At 41.1% G+C, this 20,000-nt stretch overlaps 1 long non-coding RNA gene across 1 annotated transcript in view; it reads left to right on the top strand.

Moving 5' to 3' along the window:
• Positions 1 to 20,000, top strand: part of LOC139763019 (uncharacterized) — a 72,398-nt gene that overhangs the window by 51,979 nt on the left and 419 nt on the right. The window contains exon 3 of the long non-coding RNA XR_011716012.1: positions 961 to 1,101. This is a non-coding gene — a long non-coding RNA (uncharacterized lncRNA). The remainder of the gene's footprint in view (positions 1 to 960; positions 1,102 to 20,000) is intronic.

Below are 20,000 nucleotides of genomic sequence, written 5' to 3'. Positions count from 1 at the left end.
ATTCAACATTAACATTTTACCAGCTGACCTTTGAAGGTTAGGTTCGGTAGGTAGAGATACGACAATTAACCAACCCCTCCCCCTCCCCCCCCCGCCCCAGCAGTATGGTTTCGTCAACTTCTTGAGCACGACGGTACGACCCCCTTGAGCACGACGGTACGACCCTTTGAGCACGACGGTACGACCCCCTTGAGCACGACGGTACGACCCCTTGAGTACGACGGTACGACCCCCTTGAGTACGACGGTACGACCATTGACCACAACGGTACGACCCTTGAACACGACGATACGACCCTTGAACACGACGGTACGACCCCTTGAGCACGACGGTACGACCCTTGAACACGATGGTACGGCCCTTTGAGCACGACGGTACGACCCCTTGAACACGACGGTACGACCCCTTGAGCACGACGGTACGACCCCTTGAACACGACGGTACGACCCCTTGAGCACGACGGTACGACCCTTGAACACGACGGTACGACCTTCTTGAACACGACGGTACGACCTTCTTGAACACGACGGTACGACCCTTGAGCACGACGGTACGAGCCCTTGAGCACGACGGTACGACGCCTTAAGCACTACGGTACGACCCCTTGAGTACGACGGTACGACCATTGACCACATCGGTACGACCCCCTTGAGCACGACGGTACGACCCTTGAACACGACGGTACGACCCTTGAGCACGATGGTACGACCCCCTTGAGCACGACGGTACGACCCTTGAACACGACGGTACGACCCTTGAGCACGACGGTACGACGGAACGACCGTACGTGAGTTTACAGTGTGTGAATGACCCGTAGGAACATAGTGGGTCACCCCATAATTCTTCTCGACCTACGTCGCTCCCAGTATAGCACAACTGACTTATCCCACAGATGTTCTATATTGTACTCACACATCCAATATGGTGGGAGTGACCTTGGCGCCCTTTTACAACCCACAGATGCAGCTGCCTGAGGCTTGACGAAGCGCGTATAGCCATTTTCAAGCCTCTCGGGGAGTGGATCATGGCAAATGCCTCCTCTCTCCTACAGAAGCACCACGAGACTCAAACCTCACCGCCTAATGCTCCAATGGACCAACAGTTAAGTCCAGTCCCAATTTTCAACCATGGCTTTGAATCCATGTTGATGTAGCACTCTTACATTTGCTCGTGTTACCGGCCCAAAATCCACCACAGCTGCCAATATGTTCCTTACGTGTGTTTATATATACATTATATATCATACATTATAATATATATATATATATATATATATATATATATATATATATATATATATATATATATATATATATCATAATATATATATATATATATATATATATATATATATATATATATATATATATATATATATATATATATATAATAATATATATATACATATATATATATATATATATATATATATATATATATATATATATATATATATATATATATATATATATATAATTACCTTGTTAATGACCTTGCTCGTATTAACATTAACTCTTAACTTTCGCCTTCCTCATATACTTTCCCAAACTACAAATGAGCTGAGCCAATAGGATGGCATGAGAAAAAGTTTATAAACCTAAAATGTCTTAAAGTAATCTCCCTTAAAAGGGAAATGAATATAATGGTAGTAAATTCCTCGGATCGACATCTACACGCATCACATTCTTCCTGCTTCCTGACGTCATCAGTGGCGCTTCCGTTGCACTGCTTTCTCCTCTTACTATAATATTTACAGTTTGATGCCCGGAGGTAATATTTGGAGAATAATGGAGCAACAAATTGGTAATTCAGTGATCACCAGACGTAATTGGGTTGTCATAATTCCTTTTATCATTGTTTTCTATAGAAATTTATCAATCATTCGTTTTGTTCATAATTTTTGGGGCCGGTAATACCAACAAATATACCCCCCTCTTCATCACCCGATGGATCTAGAGCTGTGATTGGCTGCTGATGTAAACAAAACCGCAGCCATCTTCGGCTAGATAATGGAATATCATTGGCCAAGAGGTTAAGGAGGCGTGGCCCCCATGGCTGTATTTCTCGAATTTTGGGAACGAGTCCAAGAAAACCCATTGTATTTAGGGATGAAATGGATGCAAATGCTCCTTTAATACATTACAAAATTACTCCTTAGTTTCATTTATATTATAGACTGATTTGGTTCGTCCAATATAGCCCCCAAAAGGCTATATATTTCACTAGGATACCATATACCTATCACTCAGAGCCTCAGTTTTAGTGTAGATAAGGTCTATATCATGATTATTTATTGTAGTTACAGAGCCTTTATTGAAGGCATGGGAGTTAAGAGTGGAAACTGTGAGTTAGACTGGAAGATGGTAGATAGCGCGGAAACTGTGAGTTAGGCTGGAAGATGGTAGATGGTGCGGAAACTGTGAATTAGGCTGGAAGATGGTAGATGCGCGGAAACTGTGAATTAGGCTGGAAGATGGTAGATGGTGCGGAAACTGTGAGTTAGACTGGAAGATGGTAGATGGCGCGGAAACTGTGAGTTAGACTGGAAGATGGTAGATGGTGCGGAAACTGTGAGTTAGACTGGAAGATGGTAGATGGTGCGGAAACTGTGAATTAGGCTGGAAGATGGTAGATGGCGCGGAAACTGTGAGTTAGACTGGAAGATGGTAGATGGCACGGAAACTGTGAGTTAGACTGGAAGATAGTAGATGGTAGTTAGCGAGTATTGCAAGTATACAATAGTTACGTGAATACATTATGACAACAGTTGTATGAACGGAAGATGACAAATATAGTGTTAATGTAATGTACTAACAGCTTTAGCTGTGGTTATCATTATTATTATTATTATTATTATTATTATTATTATTATTATTATCATTATTATTTTATTATTATTTATTAGTATTATTATATATATTATTATCATTATTATTATTATTATCTTATTATTATATTATCATTATTATTATTATTATATATTATTATTATTAATTATTATTTTATTATTATTATTATTATAATTATTATTATATTATTATTATTATTATTAGTTACATTATTAATTTATAATGATTATCATATATTATTAATTATTATATCATTTATTATTATTATTATTATTATTATTATTATTATTATTATTATTATTATTATTATTATTATTATTATTATTATTATTATTATTATTATTATTTTCATTATTATTATTATTATTATTATTATTATTATTATTATTATTATTATTATTATTATTATTATTATTATTATATTATTTATTATTATTATTATTATTTTATTATTATTATTATTATTTTATTATTATTATTATTATTATTTTAATATTGTTGTTATTGTTGTTGTTATTGTTGTTGTTGTTGTTGTTGTTTGCCTGGTGGTGGAAGATGTGAGGGAGAGCTGCCGTGGTGGTTGCCCTGCTGTGGGAGAGTGTGTGTGAGGAGAAAGAGTTGAGAAAGGAAATGTCACCAGATGAGGCCTGGGTGATGGCAGGGAGCCAAGGTGGTGAAAATGTTGGGTGTGTGTGGGGAGAACCAGGGAAATGTGGGGGGACCTGTGGCATGGACGTGGTGGTAGATGGGTGAGACATAGGGTCGGTGAGGGGGCGAAGGTTCTGGGTGCACTCAATAATGTGTGGAAAGGGAAGGTTGCTGTCTCTTAGGGAAAAGATGGGCATGTTTGATGGTATAGGGGGATCCCCTGACGGTCTTGTGTGGATGCGACTCTTGGGTGGGGGCCTCGTAACGAGAGAAATGTTTGGACATATGGAGAGGATGAGTGAGGAAAGACCGAATCAGAAGATCTGTGTGTTAGAACTTGAGGGAAAAAGGGGATGAAGGAGGCCATAAGGGAGATAAAAGAAGCTTTGGGGTATCTGGGCCTAAACACTGAGGATAGAGTGGAAGAAGCTTTGGGGTATCTGGGCCTGAACACTGGGGATAGAACGGCAGAAGCTTTGGGGTATCTGGGCCTGAACACTATGGATGGAATGGCAGAAGCTTTGGGGTATCTGGGCCTAAACACTATGGATGGAGTGGAAGAAGCTTTGGGGTATCTGGGCCAGAACCTCCAGGGGTATGCATTACGTGCATGTGATAGAATGGACTGGGTCATTGTGATATATGGGGGGCGGGGGGCGAAGGCTCTGGATGGTGGGTGCTTGTTTTGAGTACATTATACGTGAGGAAAGGCTTACAATTATCAAATTCCTCAGAGAAGAAAGAAAACGGAGAAAGGGTGAGAATATAACATGGCTGAAACATTTCGTGGTCCAATGGGGTTTCCAACCTTGAGTGCAAATTGGAGGTCATGTATTCGTCAAACAGTAAGTCAATTAATTGGTAATTAACCATTTAATTAAGCAGTTAATCATACATCTTCTATATCTGTTAGAAAATGGTGAGGGTGGTGTATACGTAGAGGGGAACCAATCAGCGGCAGGCTGGTCGATAGGTGAAGGACCAATCATCATCGCAGACGGTCGATAGAGAAGAACCAATCAGCAATCAAGCTCTGTCCATAGAGCTGGACCAATGAGCATCCAGTTGACTGATGGAGGAGGCCCAATCAGCATCCACTTGACTGATGGAGGAGACCCAATCAGCATCCAGATAGGGTTGGGCCAGCGTCTAACTTCCAATGGAAAGGGAGAAGGACAGATTGGAATATAGAAGGAGCTTGATTAGAAGTTAGAAGGAGATAGATGGGCAAGATAGATTGGGGAAGGAAGGCTCAGTAAACCAGTGGGGTACGATTACCCCACAAAGGTCAGGATGAATGCAGGAAAAGGTCAAATTGAGTTAGATGTCAGTTAAATAAAGAAATTCACAAACTTTGGAAAATCACGGGTCTGGTGTGTGTGTGTGTGTGTGTGTGTGTGTGTGTGTGTAGTATATATATATATATATATATATATATATATATATATATATATATATATATATATATATATATATATATATATATATATATATATATATATATGTATTTCCTATGTGGCGGGGTGGCGACGGGAATGGATGAAGTCAGCGAGTATTATACCAACCACCCCACATAACCCCTTCCTCAATCACACGGCACCCCCCCTCTACACAACACCCCCCCTCCTCAAACACATGATACCAACCCCCCCACACAACCCCCCCCTCCTCAAGCACATGACACATACATACATACATACATAATCATACATACATACATACAGCATATACAGAGAGAGAGAGAGAGAGAGAGAGAGAAGAGAGAGAGAGAGAGAAGAGGAGAAGAGAGAGAGAGAGAGAGAGAGAGAGAGAGAGAGAGAGAGAGAGAGAGAGAGACGCACACCCTAAAGTATTGTTTGTACAACATCAAAGTACAACATCAAGTCTTCAATAACGTAATAATGTAATCCTCGGTTTGAAATGTAATCGGCCACAGAAGTTCCCTTGGATATATTATATTGGGTTATATTTGGTTATATTATATTTGGTTATGTTTGGTTATATTATATTTGGTTATATTTGGTTGTATCATATTTGGCTATATTGTATTTGGTTATATTTGGTTATATCATATTTGGTTATATTTGGTTATATTATATTTGGTTATATTTGGTTATATTATATTTGGTTGTATTTGGTTATATTATATTTGGTTATATTTGGTTATATTATATTTGGTTATATTTGGTTAAATTATATTTGGTTATATTTGGTTATATTATATTTGGTTACATTTGGTTATATTATATTTGGTTATATTATATTTGGTTATATTATATTTGGTTATATTTGGTTATATTATATTTGGTTATATTTGGTTATATTATATTTGGTTATATTATATTTGGTTATATTTGGTTAAATTATATTTGGTTATATTATATTTGGTTATATTTGGTTATATTATATTTGGTCATACTTGGTTAAATTATATTTGGTTATATTTGGTTACATTTGGTTATATTATATTTGGTTATATTATATTTGGTTATATTTTGTTAAATCATATTTGGTTATATTTGGTTATATTTGGTTACATTTGGTTATATTATATTTGGTTATATTATATTTGGTTATATTTGGTTATATTATATTTGGTTATATTTACTTATTTTATATTTGATTATATTTGGTTATATTATATTTGATGATATTGAGTTATATTATATATTGTTATATTTGGTCATATTATATTTGGTCATATTATATTTGGTTATATTTAGTTGTATTACATTTGGACAGTTTGTCTGGGACAGCCACTTGGACAGATCCCAGGAAGTGGAAAACTATTGATTTGAGTAACCCCCCCCCTCCCCCCCCCCCCCCTCTCCCCCCTCCGCAAGTTGGCTCCAGTCCTGGGAAATAATTGATCACGATTGAGCATCCTTGATGAGGGGGCGCCACCTGTCTGTGGGGGGGAAATGGGCTGTGGGGTTCGAACCCTGCCACTCCTGCGAGAGAAGGTGGTGGTGGTGGGGTTCGAACCCTGCCACTCCTGCGGGGGAAGATGGGGAAATGGCCTGGGGTTCGAACCCTGCCACTCCTGCGAGAGAAGGTGGTGGTGGTGGGGTTCGAACCCTGCTACTCCTGCGGGGGAAGGTGGGGAAATGGGCTGGGGTTCGAACCCTGCCACTGCTGCGGGAGAAGGTGGTGGGGTTCGAACCCTACCACTCCTGCGGGAGAAGGTGGGGAAATGGCCTGGGGTTCGAACCCTGCCACTCCTGCGAGAGGAGAGGCGGTGGTGATGTTGGTGGGGTTCGAACCCTGCCACCACTGAGGGTGGAGGATGGTGGTGGTGGGTGAGTGGAGTGGAGTGGGGTGGAGTGGGGTTGGGGATAGCTAGCCATGACACACACACACACACACACACCAGCTGTTGCCATGGGGGGTTGGAGGGGGGGAAACCTTTTCGGTCTGGGTCCAGAGGGAATATATAAGGAAATTATTGATTAGGGGGAAGAACATCGGCGCCAGGCGAGGTGACTCATGGAAAACTTTTGATTGGGGGGGGGGGAGGGGTCCTGGTCATGACAGGTTGCATGGGGGGAGGGTCCTGGTCATGACCAGGTTGCATGGGGGGAGGGTCTGGTCTGACAGGTTGCATGGGGAGGGTCCGTCGTGACGGTTGCATGGGGGGGGAGGGTCCTGGTCGTGACCAGGTTGCATGGGGGGGGAGGGTCCTGGTCGTGACCAGGTTGCATGGGGGGGGGAGGGTCCTGGTCGTGACCAGGTTGCATGGGGGGGAGGGTCCTGGTCATGATCAGGTTGCATGGGGGGGAGGGTCCTGGTCGTGACCAGGTTGCATGGGGGGGAGGGTCCTGGTCATGATCAGGTTGCATGGGGGGGGGGGTCCTGGTCGTGACCAGGTTGCATGGGGGGGAGGGTCCTGGTCGTGACCAGGTTGCATGGGGGGGAGGGTCCTGGTCGTGACCAGGTTGCATGGGGGGGAGGGTCCTGGTCGTGACCAGGTTGCATGGGGGGGAGGGTCCTGGTCGTGACCAGGTTGCATGGGGGGGAGGGTCCTGGTCTGACCAGGTTGCATGGGGGGGAGGGTCCTGGTCGTGACCAGGTTGCATGGGGGGGAGGGTCCTGGTCGTGACCAGGTTGCATGGGGGGGAGGGTCCTGGTCGTGACCAGGTTGCATGGGGGGGAGGGTCCTGGTCGTGACCAGGTTGCATGGGGGGGAGGGTCCTGGTCGTGACCAGGTTGCATGGGGGGGAGGGTCCTGGTCGTGACCAGGTTGCATGGGGGGAGGTCCTGGTCGTGACCAGGTTGCATGGGGGGGAGGGTCCTGGTCGTGACCAGGTTGCATGGGGGGGAGGGTCCTGGTCGTGACCAGGTTGCATGGGGGGAGGGTCCTGGTCGTGACCAGGTTGCATGGGGGGAGGGTCCTGGTCGTGACCAGGTTGCATGGGGGGGAGGGTCCTGGTCGTGACCAGGTTGCATGGGGGGGAGGTCCTGGTCGTGACCAGGTTGCATGGGGGGGAGGTCCTGGTCGTGACCAGGTTGCATGGGGGGGAGGGTCCTGGTCGTGACCAGGTTGCATGGGGGGGAGGTCCTGGTCGTGACCAGGTTGCATGGGGGGGAGGGTCCTGGTCGTGACCAGGTTGCATGGGGGGGAGGTCCTGGTCGTGACCAGGTTGCATGGGGGGGAGGGTCCTGGTCGTGACCAGGTTGCATGGGGGGGAGGTCCTGGTCGTGACCAGGTTGCATGGGGGGGAGGTCCTGGTCGTGACCAGGTTGCATGGGGGGGAGGTCCTGGTCGTGACCAGGTTGCATGGGGGGGAGGGTCCTGGTCGTGACCAGGTTGCATGGGGGGGAGGGTCCTGGTCGTGACCAGGTTGCATGGGGGGGGGAGGTCCTGGTCGTGACCAGGTTGCATGGGGGGGAGGGTCCTGGTCGTGACCAGGTTGCATGGGGGGGGAGGTCCTGGTCGTGACCAGGTTGCATGGGGGGAGGGTCCTGGTCGTGACCAGGTTGCATGGGGGGGAGGGTCCTGGTCGTGACCAGGTTGCATGGGGGGGAGGGTCCTGGTCGTGACCAGGTTGCATGGGGGGGAGGGTCCTGGTCGTGACCAGGTTGCATGGGGGGGAGGGTCCTGGTCGTGACCAGGTTGCATGGGGGGGAGGGTCCTGGTCGTGACCAGGTTGCATGGGGGGGAGGGTCCTGGTCGTGACCAGGTTGCATGGGGGGGAGGGTCCTGGTCGTGACCAGGTTGCATGGGGGGGAGGGTCCTGGTCGTGACCAGGTTGCATGGGGGGGGAGGGTCCTGGTCGTGACCAGGTTGCATGGGGGGGGGGTCCTGGTCGTGACCAGGTTGCATGGGGGGGGGGAGGGTCCTGGTCGTGACAGGTTGCATGGGGGGGGAGGGTCCTGGTCGTGACCAGGTTGCATGGGGGGGGAGGGTCCTGGTCGTGACCAGGTTGCATGGGGGGGAGGGTCCTGGTCGTGACAGGTTGCATGGGGGGGGAGGTCCTGGTCGTGACCAGGTTGCATGGGGGGGAGGTCTGGTCGTGACCAGGTTGCATGGGGGGGAGGTAAGTTGCGTAGGGGGAGGAGGTTGGTGCGTATGGGGGGGAGGAGGTAGGTTGCAGGGATGGGGGGGTTGGTAGGGGGAAGGTTAGAGTTGCGGTGAGGTCATGGTCGTAGGTTGCTGTGGGGGAGGTTGTTAAAGTTGCAGTAGGGGGGAGGAGGTAGGTCTGCGTAGAGGGTCGAGTCTGGTATGAGGGTTGCATAGGGGAAGGTAGGTTGCTTGGTCGTAGTAGATTTGCGTAGGGGGTGTAGGTTGCGTAGGGAGGAGTAGAGTATTGCGTAGGTGTGGAGGGGTAAGTGAAGAAGAGTATGGTGGGGAAGTGACTAGGAAGAGGCAAATAATATTCTTGTACTCTCTCTCTAGCTCTCTGTAGCTCACTACTCTCATACTGCACTTTTTCTCTCTCTCTCTCTCTCTCTCTCTCTCTCTCTTCTCCTCTTCTCTCTCTCCTTCTCCTCTCATTGTCCTCTCATACATCCCTCATACTGCCTCTCATTGTCCTCCCTCATACATCCCTCATACTGCCTCTCATTGTCCTCCCTCACACATCCCTCATACTGCCTCTCATTGTCCTCCCTCACACATCCCTCATACTGCCTCTCATTGTCCTCCCTCATACATCCCTCATACTGCCTCTCATTGTCCTCCTCATACTGCCCCTCATTATCCTCCCTCATACTGCCTCTCATTGTCCTCCCTCATACACCCCTCATAGTGCCTCTCATTGTCCTCCATCTCATACTGCCTCTCATTGTCCTCCCTCTCATAGTGCCTCTCATTGTCCTCCCTCTCATAGTGCCTCTCATTGTCCTGCCTCATACTGCCTCTCATTGTCCTGCCTCATAGTGCCTCTCATTGTCCTGCCTCTCATAGTGCCTCTCATTGTCCTGGCTCTCATAGTGCCTCTCATTGTCCTGCCTCTCATAGTGCCTCTCATTGTCCTGCCTCTCATAGTGCCTCTCATTGTCCTCCCTCATACATCCCTCATTGTCCTGCCTCTCATAGTGCCTCTCATTGTCCTGCCTCTCACAGTGCCTCTCATTGTCCTGCCTCTCATAGTGCCTCTCATTGTCCTGCCCTCTCATAGTGCCTCTCATTGTCCTGCCCTCTCATAGTGCCTCTCATTGTCGTGCCTCTCATTGTCGTGACTCTCATTGTCGTGCCTCTCATTGTCCTGCCTCTCCCGGTGGTGATGATGATGCCTCGTTGTGTACACAATGAGGCGCGCCACAATCACTGACCTGCCTCAACATAAACATCCTTGTCCTCCTTGTTGTCCTTGTTGTTGTTGTTCTTGTGCGCCTGGGGGGGGAAGGGGGGGAGGCGAGGGGGGGTTGAGGTGAATGCCAAGCATGCTTCCCCTCCCCTCCCCTCCCCTCCCCTCACACTCTCGCTCTCCCAAGGTCCCACACACACACACACACACACGTCCACTGCTGAGGACAGTAGATGGTTAGTGCCTGTGTCCTTACTGAGGACAGTAGATGGTAGTAGATGGTTAGTGCCTGTGTCCTTACTGAGGACAGTAGATGGTAGTAGATGGTTAGTGCCTGTGTCCTTACTGAGGACAGTAGATGGTAGTAGATGGTTAGTGCCTGTGTCCTTACTGAGGACAGTAGATGGTAGTAGATGGTTAGTGCCTGTGTCCTTACTGAGGACAGTAGATGGTAGTAGATGGTTAGTGCCTGTGTCCTTACTGAAGGACAGTAGATGGTAGTAGATGGTTAGTGCCTGTGTCCTTACTGAAGGGCAGTAGATGGTAGTAGATGGTTAGTGCCTGTGTCCTTACTGAAGACAGTAGATGGTAGTAGATGGTTAGTGCCTGTGTCCTTACTGAGGACAGTAGATGGTAGTAGATGGTTAGTGCCTGTGTCCTTACTGAGGACAGATAGATGGTAGTAGATGGTTAGTGCCTGTGTCCTTACTGAGGACATAGATGGTAGTAGATGGTTCAGTGCCTTGTCCTTACTGAGGACAGTAGATGGTAGTAGATGGTTAGTGCCTGTGTCCTTACTGAGGACAGTAGATGGTAGTAGATGGTTAGTGCCTGTGTCCACTACTGAGGACAGTAGATGGTAGTAGATGGTTAGTGCCTGTGTCCTTACTGAGGACAGTAGATGGTAGTAGATGGTTAGTGCCTGTGTCCTTACTGAGGACAGTAGATGGTAGTAGATGGTTAGTGCCTGTGTCCTTACTGAGGACAGTAGATGGTAGTAGATGGTTAGTGCCTGTGTCCTTACTGAGGACAGTAGATGGTAGTAGATGGTTAGTGCCTGTGTCCACTACTGAGGACAGTAGATGGTAGTAGATGGTTAGTGCCTGTGTCCTTACTGAGGACAGTAGATGGTAGTAGATGGTTAGTGCCTGTGTCCTTACTGAGGACAGTAGATGGTAGTAGATGGTTAGTGCCTGTGTCCACTACTGAGGACAGTTGATGGTAGTAGATGGTTAGTGCCTGTGTCCTTACTGAGGACAGTAGATGGTAGTAGATGGTTAGTGCCTGTGTCCTTACTGAGGACAGTAGATGGTAGTAGATGGTTAGTGCCTGTGTCCTTACTGAGGACAGTAGATGGTAGTAGATGGTTAGTGCCTGTGTCCTTACTGAGGACAGTAGATGGTAGTAGATGGTTAGTGCCTGTGTCCTTACTGAGGACAGTAGATGGTAGTAGATGGTTAGTGCCTGTGTCCTTACTGAGGACAGTAGATGGTAGTAGATGGTTAGTGCCTGTGTCCTTACTGAGGACAGTAGATGGTAGTAGATGGTTAGTGCCTGTGTCCTTACTGAGGACAGTAGATGGTAGTAGATGGTTAGTGCCTGTGTCCTTACTGAGGACAGTAGATGGTAGTAGATGGTTATTGCCTGTGTCCTTACTGAGGACAGTAGATGGTAGTAGATGGTCAGTGCCTGTGTCCTTACTGAGGACAGTAGATGGTAGTAGATGGTTAGTGCCTGTGTCCTTACTGAGGACAGTAGATGGTAGTAGATGGTTAGTGCCTGTGTCCTTACTGAGGACAGTAGATGGTAGTAGATGGTTAGTGCCTGTGTCCTTACTGAGGACAGTAGATGGTAGTAGATGGTTAGTGCCTGTGTCCTTACTGAGGACAGTAGATGGTAGTAGATGGTTTAGTTGCCTGTGTCCTTACTGAGGACAGTAGATGGTAGTAGATGGTTAGTGCCTGTGTCCTTACTGAGGACAGTAGATGGTAGATGGTTAGTAGCTGTGTGTGTGTGTGTGTGTGTGTGTGTGTGTGTGTGTGAGGAAGGACACGTGAGCTGTAAACCAATTTACACTTACGTGAGGCAGGCAGGGGGGGGGGAGGGGAGGGGTGTGTGTGTGTGTGTGTGTGTGTGTGTGTGTGTGTGTGTGTGTGTGTGTGTGTGTGTGTGTACCAGTGAACCTACACCCTCCCCCCCGCATGTCTACATTATCATTGCACAACACTAGCCATGAAGGCAAGGTAAGGCCCTGCATTATTCACTAACTTCTAAGTCCTTCACTGACCAAACTCAGTGTATATATATATATATATATATATATATATATATATATATATATATATATATATATATATATATATATATATATATATATATATATTGTTACGGACATGTATGTGTGTCCCATGTGTGTATGTAAGCCCCATGTGTGTATGTGTGCCCCATGTATGTATGTGTACCCCATGTGTGTTTACCATTGTGTTGTGTGCCCCCATGTGTGTATTGTGCCGTGTGTATTCCCCCATGTGTATGTGTAAGTTGTGTGTACCCCATGTGTGTATGTGTACCCCATGTGTGTATGTGTACCCCATGTGTGTATGTGTACCCCATGTGTGTATGTGTACCCCATGTGTGTATGTGTACCCCATGTGTGTATGTGTACCCCATGTGTGTATGTGTACCCCCATGTGTGTATGTGTGACCCCATGGTGTGTCATTGTTGTGTACCCCATGTGTGTATGTGTACCCCATGTGTGTATGTGTGCCCCCATGTGTGTATGTGTGCCCCCATGTGTGTATGTGTGCCCCATGTGTGTATGTGTACCCCCATGTGTGTATGTGTGCCCCCATGTGTGTATGTGTGCCCCATGTGTGTATGTGTGCCCCATGTTGTGCCTTTTGATGTGTACCCCCATGTGTGTATGTGTGCCCCCATGTGTGTAATGTGTGCCCCCATGTTGTGTGTATGTGTACCCCATTGTGAGTGTATGTGTTGTACCCCATGTGTGTTGTGCCATGTGGATGTTGCCCCCATGTGTGTTATGGTGTCCCCATGTGTGTATGTGTACCCCCATGTGTGTATGTGTGCCCCATGTGTGTATGTGTGTCCCCATGTGTGTAGTGATGTGTACCCCCATGTGTGTATGTGTACCCCATGTGTGTATGTGTGCCCCCATGTGTGTATGTGTGCCCCATGTGTGTATGTGTACCCCCATGTGTGTATGTGTACCCCATGTGTGTATGTGTGCCCCCATGTGTGTATGTGTGCCCCCATGTGTGTATGTGTACCCCATGTGTGTATGTGTACCCCATGTGTGTATGTGTGCCCCCATGTGTGTATGTGTGCCCCCATGTGTGTATGTGTACCCCCATGTGTGTATGTGTACCCCATGTGTGTATGTGTACCCCATGTGTGTATGTGTGCCCCCATGTGTGTATGTGTACCCCCATGTGTGTATGTGTACCCCATGTGTGTATGTGTACCCCATGTGTGTATGTGTACCCCATGTGTGTATGTGTACCCCATGTGTGTATGTGTGCCCCCATGTGTGTATGTGTGCCCCATGTGTGTATGTGTGCCCCCATGTGTGTATGTGTACCCCCATGTGTGTATGTGTGCCCCCATGTGTGTATGTGTCCCCCATGTGTGTATGTGTACCCCCATGTGTGTATGTGTACCCCATGTGTGTATGTGTGCCCCATGTGTGTATGTGTACCCCATGTGTGTATGTGTACCCCCATGTGTGTATGTGTACCCCATGTGTGTATGTGTACCCCATGTGTGTATGTGTACCCCATGTGTGTATGTGTACCCCATGTGTCTATGTGTACCCCATGTGTGTATGTGTACCCCCATGTGTGTATGTGTACCCCATGTGTCTATGTGTACCCCATGTGTGTATGTGTACCCCCATGTGTGTATGTGTACCCCATGTGTCTATGTGTACCCCATGTGTGTATGTGTACCCCATGTTCGCATGCCTTAATAATAATAATTTAGTGGTGTATTTAATATAATATATTAATTATAATGGTTGAAAATGCAATTTAAAACTGGGAAATTTGGATTTAAATCGTTATTAGATAACAACAAACGAGGAAAAATGGCGGTGTTATGCACCTTCTGGACCAATCACAGGACGGGAAACGGATATTGTTATGATCCAGGCGGCCAATAGTAGACAGCCTATGACGTCATTGTTACCATAGTCAGCCAATGACGGGAGTGGATACATACCCTGTCGCCACGGGGAAGTAAATATGGACTCGACACTGGAGTAAATTTAGTGAAATTATTTTGTGATTTAATGACTTTACGGCCATTTATCACTCGCCTTTTGTTAATAAGTAAGTAATTAAATCTTTCCTCCGTAGTTTAGAACATTAATTAATTACATTTAACGTGAGATAAATGGGCAAAACGTCCCAAAACCTAGGGGGTGTCTTCGACCACGTGACCCATAAACATACCAGGAGAATGGAGAGAGAAATTTATAAATAATATATATAAATGATCGATATATAAATGATAAATATTCGTTATCTCTCTTTATCTCAGTTTTAAGGGTTGTTAAGCTGAGGGTAATCCAAGGCCCAGGGCCAGTTGGCAGGAGAAATGGACACAAAGTCTCTTTCATCGAGACGCGTCGCCACTACATTCCATAAAAATCTAAAAAAAAAAAAAATTGGATTAAATTTTTAATTTTGATAAATAAATTGGTTATGGTAGTTATTTGTTTAATATTAGGGATATTGTCAATATATATATATATATATATATATATATATATATATATATATATATATATATATATATAGGTTAGAATTTCCTTAATTTTTTTAGGTAATTTGCTAAATTATAATTTTTTTTTTGTTTCCGGTATTTCGTTATTTTGATATTTGGGAATAAATTGGTTATTCCACCCATGGCTCAGCGCCCTTACTAAAGCCAGTGTTGTCATTTATCATTATTTTGATGGTAACCAATTACTTTAAAAATTCATGTATATGATTAATTCTAACCTAAATATCATGTCCAATACAAATTATGTATATGATTAATTTTAACCTAAATATCATGTCCAATACAAATTATGTATATGATTGATTTTAACCTAAATATCATTCCCAATACAAATTATGTATATGATTAATTCTAACCTAGATATCATGCCCAATACAAATTATGTATATGATTAATTTTAACCTAAATATCATGTCCAATACAAATTATGTATATGATTGATTTTAACCTAAATATCATTCCCAATACAAATTATGTATATGATTAATTCTAACCTAGATATCATGCCCAATACAAATTATGTATATGATTAATTCTAACCTAAATATGCCCCAATACAAATTATGTATATGATTAATTCTAACCTAAATATGCCCCAATACAAATTATGTATATGATTAATTCTAACCTAAGCATCATACCCAATACAAATTATGTATATGATTAAGCTGATTATTCTTAATCACTGGTTTGTTTAATTGGCTTAGTATTAATCATTTTCATAATGACATGTATGCTTAATAATACTCGTGTATTTTGGCCTTTGTTCTTCTATATACATTGAACTTATATACATTGAACTTTAGCCTTTGTTGTTTTATATACATTGAACTTATATACATTGAACTTTGGCCTTTGTTGTTTTATATACATTGAATTTTGGCCTTTGTTGTTTTATATACATTGAACTTATATACATTGAACTTTGGCCTTTGTTGTTTTATATACATTGAACTTATAGACATTGAACTTTGGCCTTTGTTGTTTTATATACATTGAACTTATATACATTGAACTTTGGCCTTTGTTGTTTTATATACATTGAACTTAAATACATTGAACTTTGGCCTTTGTTGTTTTATATACATTGAACTTATATACATTGAACTTTGGCCTTTGTTGTTTTATATACATTGAACTTATATACATTGAACTTTGGCCTTTGTTGTTCTATATACATTGAACTTACATACATTGAATTTTGGCCTTTGTTCTTCTATATACATTGAACTTATATACATTGAATTTTGGCCTTTTTCGTTTTATATACATTGAATTTTGGCCTTTTTCGTTTTATATACATTGAACTTATATACATTGAACTTTGTCCTTTGTTTTATATACATTGAACTTTGTCCTTTGTTGTTCTATATACATTGAACTTATATACATTGAATTTTGGCCTTTTTCGTTTTATATACATTGAACTTTTGATTTTGCTGTTTTATATACATTGAACTTTTGATTTTGCTGTTTTATATACATTGAACTTATATACATCGAACTTGAAGCCTTGCATTCGTTGACCCAAAACCTTGTCCTGTTGTCTCGTTTATTTTATTTGTTCTTCGTTGAACAAATGTCCAAAATTACATATAAATTTCTTTCAGCTCTTCGTTAAATATAATATAAATTTTCAGTTCTTCGTTAAATATAATATAAATTTTCAGTTCTTCGTTAAATATAATATAAATTTTCAGTTCTTCTTTAAATATAATATAAATTTTCAGTTCTTCGTTAAATATTATATAAATTTTCAGTTCTTCGTTAAATATCATATAAATTTTCAGTTCTTCGTTAAATATAATATAAATTTTCAGTTCTTCGTTAAATATAATATAAATTTTCAGCTCTTCGTTAAATATAATATAAATTTTCAGTTCTTCGTTAAATATAATATAAATTTTCAGTTCGTTAAATCTAATATAAATTCATTCAGTTCTTCGTGAAATATAATATAAATTTTCAGTTCGTTAAATATAATATAAATTTTCAGTTCTTCGTTAAATATAATATAAATTTTCAGTTCTTCGTTAGATATAATATAAATTTTCAGTTCTTCGTTAAATATAATATAAATTCATTCAGTTCTTCGTTAAATATAATATAAATTCGTTCAGTTCTCTAAACTGATGCTTAGAAATAGGAATAGACAGTTGATTTGAACTTTATTTGTATGAATGTTTATAGAAGTAAAGATGTTTATATTTGTATGAATATATATAGAAGGGAAAGATTATTTATATATTTATATGAATATATATAGAAATAAAGTTTATATATGTATGAATATATATAGAAATAAAGATGTTTATATTTGTATGAATATATATAGAAATAAAGATGTTTATATTTATGAATATATATAGAAGTAAAGATGTTTATATTTGTATGAATATATATAGAAGTAAAGATGTTTATATTTGTATGAATGTATATAGAAGTAAAGATGTTTATATTTGTATGAATTTATATAGAAGTAAAGATGTTTATATATGTTCTGGTGTTACATAGGATCGAGGTGGGGGGGGAGGGTGTTCCCTGGCCTTTAAATGGATCCTTCTCTCTTCATTTATGTGTCATAAATCATTTATTAGAGGTGATTTATCTCAAGAGATCAGATAAATCTATTTATTAGAGGTTAGTTATCTCAATAGATCAGATAAACGATAAAATATAATTCATTTATCGATGGTCACAAGTTTACTATAGTTACCGCGTTATGTCCATTTTCTACGGTTGGTGCCTACATGCACGGGTACGTTTTCTTTGATTACATCTACGGCTCAATAAATGATTGTATTTATCATTATCACTGTCAGATGGCTCAATAAATGATTATATTTATCATTATCACTGTCAGATGGCTCGATAAATGATTATATTTATCATTATCACTGTCAGATGGCTCGATAAATGATTATATTTATCATTATCACTGTCAGATGGCTCAATAAATGATTATATTTATCATTATCACTGTCAGATGGCTCGATAAATGATTATATTTATCATTATCACTGTCAGATGGCTCAATAAATGATTATATTTATCATTATCACTGTCAGATGGCTCGATAAATGATTATATTTATCATTATCACTGTCAAACGACTCGATAAATGATTATATTTATCATTATAATTATCAGATGGCTCAATAAATGATTATATTTATCATTATCACTGTCAGATGGCTCAATAAATGATTATATTTATCATTATCACTGTCAAACGACTCGATAAATGATTATATTTATCATTATAATTATCAGATGGCTCAATAAATGATTATATTTATCATTATCACTGTCAGATGGCTCGATAAATGATTATATTTATCATTATCACTGTCAAACGACTCGATAAATGATTATATTTATCATTATAATTATCAGATGGCTCAATAAATGATTATATTTATCATTATCACTGTCAGATGGCTCAATAAATGATTATATTTATCATTATCACTGTCAAACGACTCGATAAATGATTATATTTATCATTATAATTGTCAGACGGCTCGATAAATGAATATATTTATCATTATTACCGTCAGACTGCTCGATAAATGATATATATATATATTATATATATATATATATATATATATATATATATATATATATATATATATATATATATATATATATACAGCTTAAAATCGATAATAATTGAAGTAGGATTAGATGAATTTATCCAAGCCTTCCCCGTCAAAAAAAAGAAGAAAAAAAATAGAAATTAAAAATCTAAAAATTAAATTTTTTTTCTCCAATTTTGAAATTGATCTAAAAAATTGATTACCTTCCAGGAATTAATGGCTTTGTGATCTCGTAACGACATTGGAACCTTTATAGTTGAATAGTTAAATCCACCAATTACATTTAAAGCGATTTTATATATATATATATATATATATATATATATAATATATATATATATATATATATATATATTCCCAATTTTAATTGGCATGGCTATATTTCACGTGGAAATTTTTAATAAATATTGTAATGTATATTTCTATTTTTGCCAAACAAGATTCTTATGTGTGAAGTCTCACTAAATTGAATTAGACTTTGATAATAGATATAGGATATAGGAATATTGAGAGGAAATATATATATATATATATATATATATAATATATATATATATATATATATATATATATATATATATATATATATGTATTATATATATATATATATATATATATAATATATATATATATATATATATATATATATAATATTATATATATTGTGTGTGTGTGAGACTCTATTTCCCCATTCCATATTCCCCCATTCCTTATTTGCCCATTTCTTATTCCCCATTTGTTATTCCCCTTTTCTTATTCCCCATTTCTTATTCCCCATTTCTTATTCCACCATTTCTTATTCCCCATTTCTTATTCCCCATTTCTTATTCCCCATTTCTTATTCCCCATTTCTCATCCCCCATTTCTTATTCCCCCATTTCTTATTCCCCATTTCTTATTCCCCATTTCTTATTCCACCATTTCTTATTCCCCATTTCTTATTCCACCATTTCTTATTCCCCATTTCTTATTCCCCATTTCTTATTCCCCATTTCTTATTCCCCATTTCTCATCCCCCATTTCTTATTCCCCCATTTCTTATTCCCCATTTCTTATTCCACCATTTCTCATCCCCCATTTCTTACTCCCCATTTCTTATTCCCCATTTCTTACTCCCCATTTCTTATTCCCCATTTCTTCCCCCATTTCTTATTCCCCATTTCTTATTCCCCATTTCTTATTCCACCATTTCTTATTCCCCATTTCTTATTCCCCATTTCTTATTCCCCATTTCTTATTCCCCATTTCTTACTCCCCCATTTCCTATCCTCCATTTCTTATTCCCCATTTCTTATTCCCCATTTCTTCCCCCCATTTCTTACTCCCCCATTTCCTATCCTCCATT

The sequence above is a fragment of the Panulirus ornatus genome, chromosome 45 (assembly GCF_036320965.1).
Source record: "Panulirus ornatus isolate Po-2019 chromosome 45, ASM3632096v1, whole genome shotgun sequence".
Taxonomy (NCBI): Eukaryota; Metazoa; Arthropoda; class Malacostraca; order Decapoda; family Palinuridae; genus Panulirus; species Panulirus ornatus.
Note: the sequence above shows the minus strand (reverse complement) of the source record. Positions and strands in the feature narration are given on the sequence as shown.